This window comes from Danio rerio, chromosome 18 (genome assembly GCF_052040795.2).
Source record: "Danio rerio strain M-AB ecotype USA chromosome 18, GRCz13ab, whole genome shotgun sequence".
NCBI classification, from domain to species: domain Eukaryota; kingdom Metazoa; phylum Chordata; class Actinopteri; order Cypriniformes; family Danionidae; genus Danio; species Danio rerio.
This window is the reverse complement of record NC_141038.1, coordinates 26,215,383-26,221,382: the sequence shown is the minus strand read 5'-3', so window position 1 is coordinate 26,221,382 and position 6,000 is coordinate 26,215,383.

Genomic DNA, 6,000 nt, shown 5'->3' with positions numbered 1-6,000 from the left:
AAAAAAATAACCTCATACATAAATATAATTTAAAATGATACATGTGAATGATTGACTAATTGTGTTTACCTGTGTCTTGTTTGGTTCCTTATTTAGCCATGTAAATAAAGTAACTATTTTGTTTACTAAAAAACAACAACAACAACAACAACAACTAATTTTATTTAAAATTACATTTGGGGCAGTAAAATGCATAAGCAATTCAACACATGGATCATAACTGTGTTTAATAACCTGCAAGATAAAATGTACAACACTAAAATGTAACTTTGGGTATTTATTTTTAGACTAGAAGAACATCATAAAAAGCCGCAGAAACATCCAGCAAATATTCAGAAAGCAACTAAATGCAGTATATACTGTAAATGCACTGCAGAATTATATTAAATGTGCTTTCATCACAAACTGTACAAGCAAGCTTATGCATGCACAGCATTAATACCAAGAATCTCAATACTTATATTCCCCCAACTGGATTTTTATGGTCTGTGTTATTAAGCTGTCATGCACAGGCCAAGAAAGCAGAAGTTGACTCTGGCATGTCGTGCTCTGTACCCATCACCCGCACATCAGCAGATTATGAATCCCAACTCAATGAGACTCAGCAGAGATCAGAGGTGGCCACACACAGAGGTCGACCTCAGAAACCTCCTATCACACAGTTTTTTATTAAAGCTATAATTCAAAAAGCAAAGCGTGGTGAACGCACGCACGCACGCACAGATCCAGCAAGCCACACTCTGGCAGGCAGCTCAGTGTTAACAGAGACACCGTGAGGGAACGGAGAGCCATCCTTGGACAAACTTGAAAATAAACTCTGTCAGAGTTCTAAATAATGCACAGCAGAGAAATAAAAGCTCAGAGGACTGTCTAGCCTGCGAGGAGTCGTAAATACAACACACATGGTGCGAAGCCTTGATAAAATATGCATTCGCTCCAAGTTGCAGACAGCAGGAATTTTCACCAAAGCTCAAAGCTGGATCATGGGTGACAAAGGACATTATGTTCAAAAATCGTCTGATGTGTTCAGCCTAGCAAGAATACTCTCTCACGTTCCTCGAGATTCTGGCAGAGGTGGGTCAAAATAATGTATTGCTTTTCCATATAGGCTTCGCTTCACTTCAAATTGCTGCTATACTCCAAGAAAAAAGGATTTGAAAGAGCGAGAATGAGGTTTATTAGGCATAATTCTCTGCCTCATCTCTACCTATCTTCACTTATTGCTCCCGCTTTGATCTTATAGAATCACAGGCATGACATTTTTCTTGAAACCAAAGACATATAGCTGTTTCTTTCTGTGCCTTTTAATATTGTAATTAGAAAGGGAGTATTTTACCCAGGCCATATGCAAGAAACATGCAAATATCCCTGATCTAGCGTGTAAAAGAGAATGAAATGCTCTATGAAAGTACTAAAAAATCCAAAAATAAATACTGCTTTCTCTCTCATGCAGTTGGAGGCCAAACCCTTGCCAGAAGATAATTAAAAGGACATAAATCACTTTGATAAGGGTGATTTAATTAAACACTAACACATTTTGCTCAGAGCGTCTTGAGTTGAGAACGCACAACCCTCTGTTAGAAAGAAACCAAGTTGTAAGCAGTCACAGATTTGTGCAAAGACAATAGTTGTGGGTAAAAACTTGTAATACTAACAATTGAAACCTTTATTTTGTGGTGTCATTATAGTATTTACAGTGGCCCCACAACAATTATGTATGTTTTTCTGAGGCTCCATGTACACTAATGCATTTTAGTTTTAAAACGCATTTTTAGAATAAAAACGATCCATTGTACACACTAGCACTTCACCAAGCATTTCTGCTACCGGGTCCGTGACATCATCGACATTCGCTTTCAGATTTAAAGGGCTAGCGTTGCACCAGACCCCCGTAAGTGGTGTCGTTTGAAAGTGTAGAATCTATATTTTATGCACATATCCATCACTTTGGTTTTTATTCTACTGAATAAAAGTTATTTACACTTAAATACACAGTATTTTGGATACCAAAGCTATTTTACATTTTACATTTTCATATTTTTTTATATGACACATGTACAAGTTATAGCTCAAATGAAAGCTCTTGCCGGTGCTCATACAGTTCTAGCATTCTTTTTACTGAATTATATTTATATGCCAAACAGTTGTTAAATTAATTGTGGTGTTTCCATGGTGCAGAAATGTAAACAATACATTCATGATCAATAAGCAGCCCCAGATAGCACAGACAGCTGTCATCTCTTACCTTATGCTGTGCCCTTCAGGGCTATTCTCCTCTGTTTTTGAGGTGATGTGCATAAGTAATTCTTTTATATGTCTGACGTGGTCCAAACACAGTGAATTATGTTTGATCAAACAAAAGAATAGTGAAATATGTAAACAAGGATCGGTCTCTGTGGCTCGTACAGCACCTCTCATCAGTTGGAATGCAATAACTTTTGCATAGATTATGGTAGAGACTTTTTTCTTTTTTCCTATGATTACATACATATGTAGAAACCACCAAAATTAATTACAGCACGCTAGACCACACAGAACCTAAAAGGTACACTTTCAAATTTGAGTTTATAAAAAAAATACAAAAAGTGCCTCTTTTTTTAGGTGTTTATTGTAAAACAGACAACATATACAGTTATTTTAAACACTTTCAATAGTGTTTTATGAAAATTCAAAGGGTTTTCTGTAAAATTATACCAAATTTTTGCATTTACACCTCTGCATGTAGATTTGGGAAGCTTTTAAATTTAGGTAGGCAAAATCCAGGCGGAAATCCCCAAATAGCAGCAGAGTTTAAGTGGTTAAAAGATCTCCATCCACACTATACTACTGAAAACGCACATCATATGATCACACATACACTCTGACATGTGCTGCACTGTATGCGGATGTCTGAGCTCCAGGCAGTCATCGGGGGCTTTGAGCTCAAAAGCTGTGCATGTCAGATAATTCATTAAGGATCTGATCTCACTATATTTGTTAAATGTAATAATTCATCTTGTTGTAAATATCTAATGCTGTGTTCACACCAGACACGGCACGCCAGATAAATCACGCTCTTCGCGCGTAAAAAGATGCATGAACATTTTCAGTTTACTCACTTCATTCGTGTGTCAAATCTGATTAATTCGCGCATCAAATTCACCTCACAAAATATGCGGATTCCGTCATGGGCAGGGCTTCTGTCAGCTCAGTGACTCTAGCTTTATTGCTAAATGGCTAACGATCCACGTTTATTGAAAGAATAACTGTGTTTTTGTGCTTTATGAAGGTTAAAAAACAGAGCCAATTTGTTTGGAGTCTGAGACCACTAGATCCTTATGTAGATGCACCCAGCTCTGTGAACTCACTAAATTCCACTAGAAATTTAACCTGGATGAAGAAAGCTCTCAGTGGTGCTTCCAACTGAGCCGAGCCCAGTTTGATCAACTGTTGCCCGGTATGTCTGCTGTAGGATTTCCCTTTGGGACATCAACAACAGGCGCTATGTCATAAGCACACCCCTAAAAGTGAAAACTACTGATTGGCTAACGCGCCGCAAATGTCTGCTTCAGATTTTTTGAACTTAAGCAATTTGTGCAAAATGCGCGTTAAGAGAGTCAATCTCGTGCCACTACATTCTTGTGAATCACGTCATTCGCAGCGCCTCATTCACAAGTATCCCGCCACAGGATGCCTATTTGCCTCTTTGCATTGACTAAACATGTAAATCACTCACGTGCTTCTTCCGCATCTAGAGTGAACGCAGCATAACAACATATTCCCCGACTTCGGTCTTTTAAATCTATTACTTGTTCTCAGGTAACATATTTTAGCTAAGCGCAAAAATAAGTTAATATATTAATTTATGTAACCACATAGACTGATTCTGCATACTTGACTGATTGCTTGGTTTTATTTCCTATAATTCATTTATTCATTCATTCATTCATTTTCTTTTCAGCTTAGTCCCTTTATTAATCTGGGGTTGCCACAGCGGAATGAACCGCCAACTATCCAGCACGTTTTGCGCTCTGGGAAACTGGGATCACTGGTAAACACCCATACACACTCAATCACACACATACACTACAGAAAACTTTAGCCTACCCAATTCACCTGTACCACATGTCTTTGGACTTGTGGGGGAAACCTCCAGCACCCGGAGGAAACCCACACGAACACAGGGAGAACATGCAAACTCCACACAGATATGCCAACTGACCCAGCTGAGGCTCGAACCAGCAACCTTCTTGCTGTAAGGCGAACCGCGTCACCCCTATTTCCTATAATGTGTAAACTTATTGTACATTATACTTTTATAATAGCCATTATTGATTATTACAACTGATATTCAGCAAAAGAGATGGGGGTTTTGTATTTTTCATTGAAAATAAAAGGAGAACGTTATGTTTTTAGGCTCCGTTATGTTGTAAACATGCTTAGAAGATGACAGTCATATATATTTGCAGCTACACGATGCCTCAACATTTTTTGGTGTCTGTTAAGATGCTAATATCAAAAGTAAAATAGACAGTTCCTTATATTGTGTAATAATTTTATTGTTAAGATAGTGAAACAATGTAGCGAGGGTGGTGTGAATGAGGTTATAAAGTAGCCTACACTGTTCCCTTTAAAAATGTAAAATCTCAAACTTGCGATGTCTGAACTTACAAGGAAAGGATGCAAGAATGAACTTTGCGTAGGCTACTTAATATTGAGGAAAAAGCCCCAATCAGATGTTTTCCCCATCCACGCTGACACGGAGCAGCAGCATTTTAAAACCAAAAGGGCCTCTTCAGCGTTTCTATAATGCTCTGTTTTTTGGGGCTCGAAAACTCTGGGATAATGTGGATGGAAGGCGTAACAGTAGCAAAACTTATATGTTTTAAAACTAAAACGTGTTAGTGTAAATGTGGCCTAGGACACATAGACAAAAATTGTCAAAGCATTGCACAAAGCAGCAACATATAAAAAAAAGAAACATCAAAAAAACAAAATGATGTTAGACCTTTCTAATAAGTCTTTTTATAAGGATTAACTGAGTTCATCACATAAAGTATGGCTAAATTCCACAACGTTTGCACACCTGACCTGACAAATGTACTTCCCAGAATACAATGTTTGCCCAGACAGTTGTGCTCCACCAGCCTTCCTATCAATCCCTAATTAGACTACTATGACATGGCTCTCACAAAACCACATGCCTTTTTGATACTGCTATTCCAAATATACCAACCAAAAAGGCATGGAATACTTATGATCTAATTACAGTTCCTCTCAGAGTAGCTTCAGGGCTTACTGTCAGCCATTGTTCTCGCTCATCTGAGGGTCTTTACAAATGTGAATGTGCAAATCTTGTAAATGAATGCAGGCCGCTGTTTCATCCCTGCCCAGTGAACTCTGAAGCCCTGAGTCTGTGTGTCTGGGCTCTGGGCTGGTGATGAGTTACAGAGGTATAAATCCCTTGTTATTTGGCACACGGAAAGGGCCGCTCCATTGGAGGGTTTGTCACTACAACAGCACCCCAAGACAGCATGTGTGCATTCTTGGAAGGGTTGAAATCCCTGTGGCATGTGGTTCTGGGGCATCATCCAGAGCTCCACCACCAGCTGAGCAAATTTAACCTGACAATTTGCCTTGTATAATGGTAGTCATCATTCCAGTGACTGAACCTGCACAAAAATAAATAGTGGCTTAATCCTCATTTCATTTTAGAATTATGGGTATGATTTTTAAGGTTTCAGTACAACTTGCCAAAAAGCTTCTCAAGAAAACAAAAGAAACAAAACTTAATCAAATGATTCCATGCAGCTAAAGCTGTAGAGTATGTCACTTGAAATGCCAAGGTCACGACATCATATGATCTAAGTTGTTCCAGTTCTCAAGTGGTTATGCCTAGCCTCATTTGTTGTTGCCAGTTTCCCCAGATCCCTGTGTTCTTTGTTGTAGCTGGTTCATCCCAGCCCAAGGTTTCTAGACCAAGGGATTAGCCGAGTCTCTGTCATTGCCTTTGATTTGGTC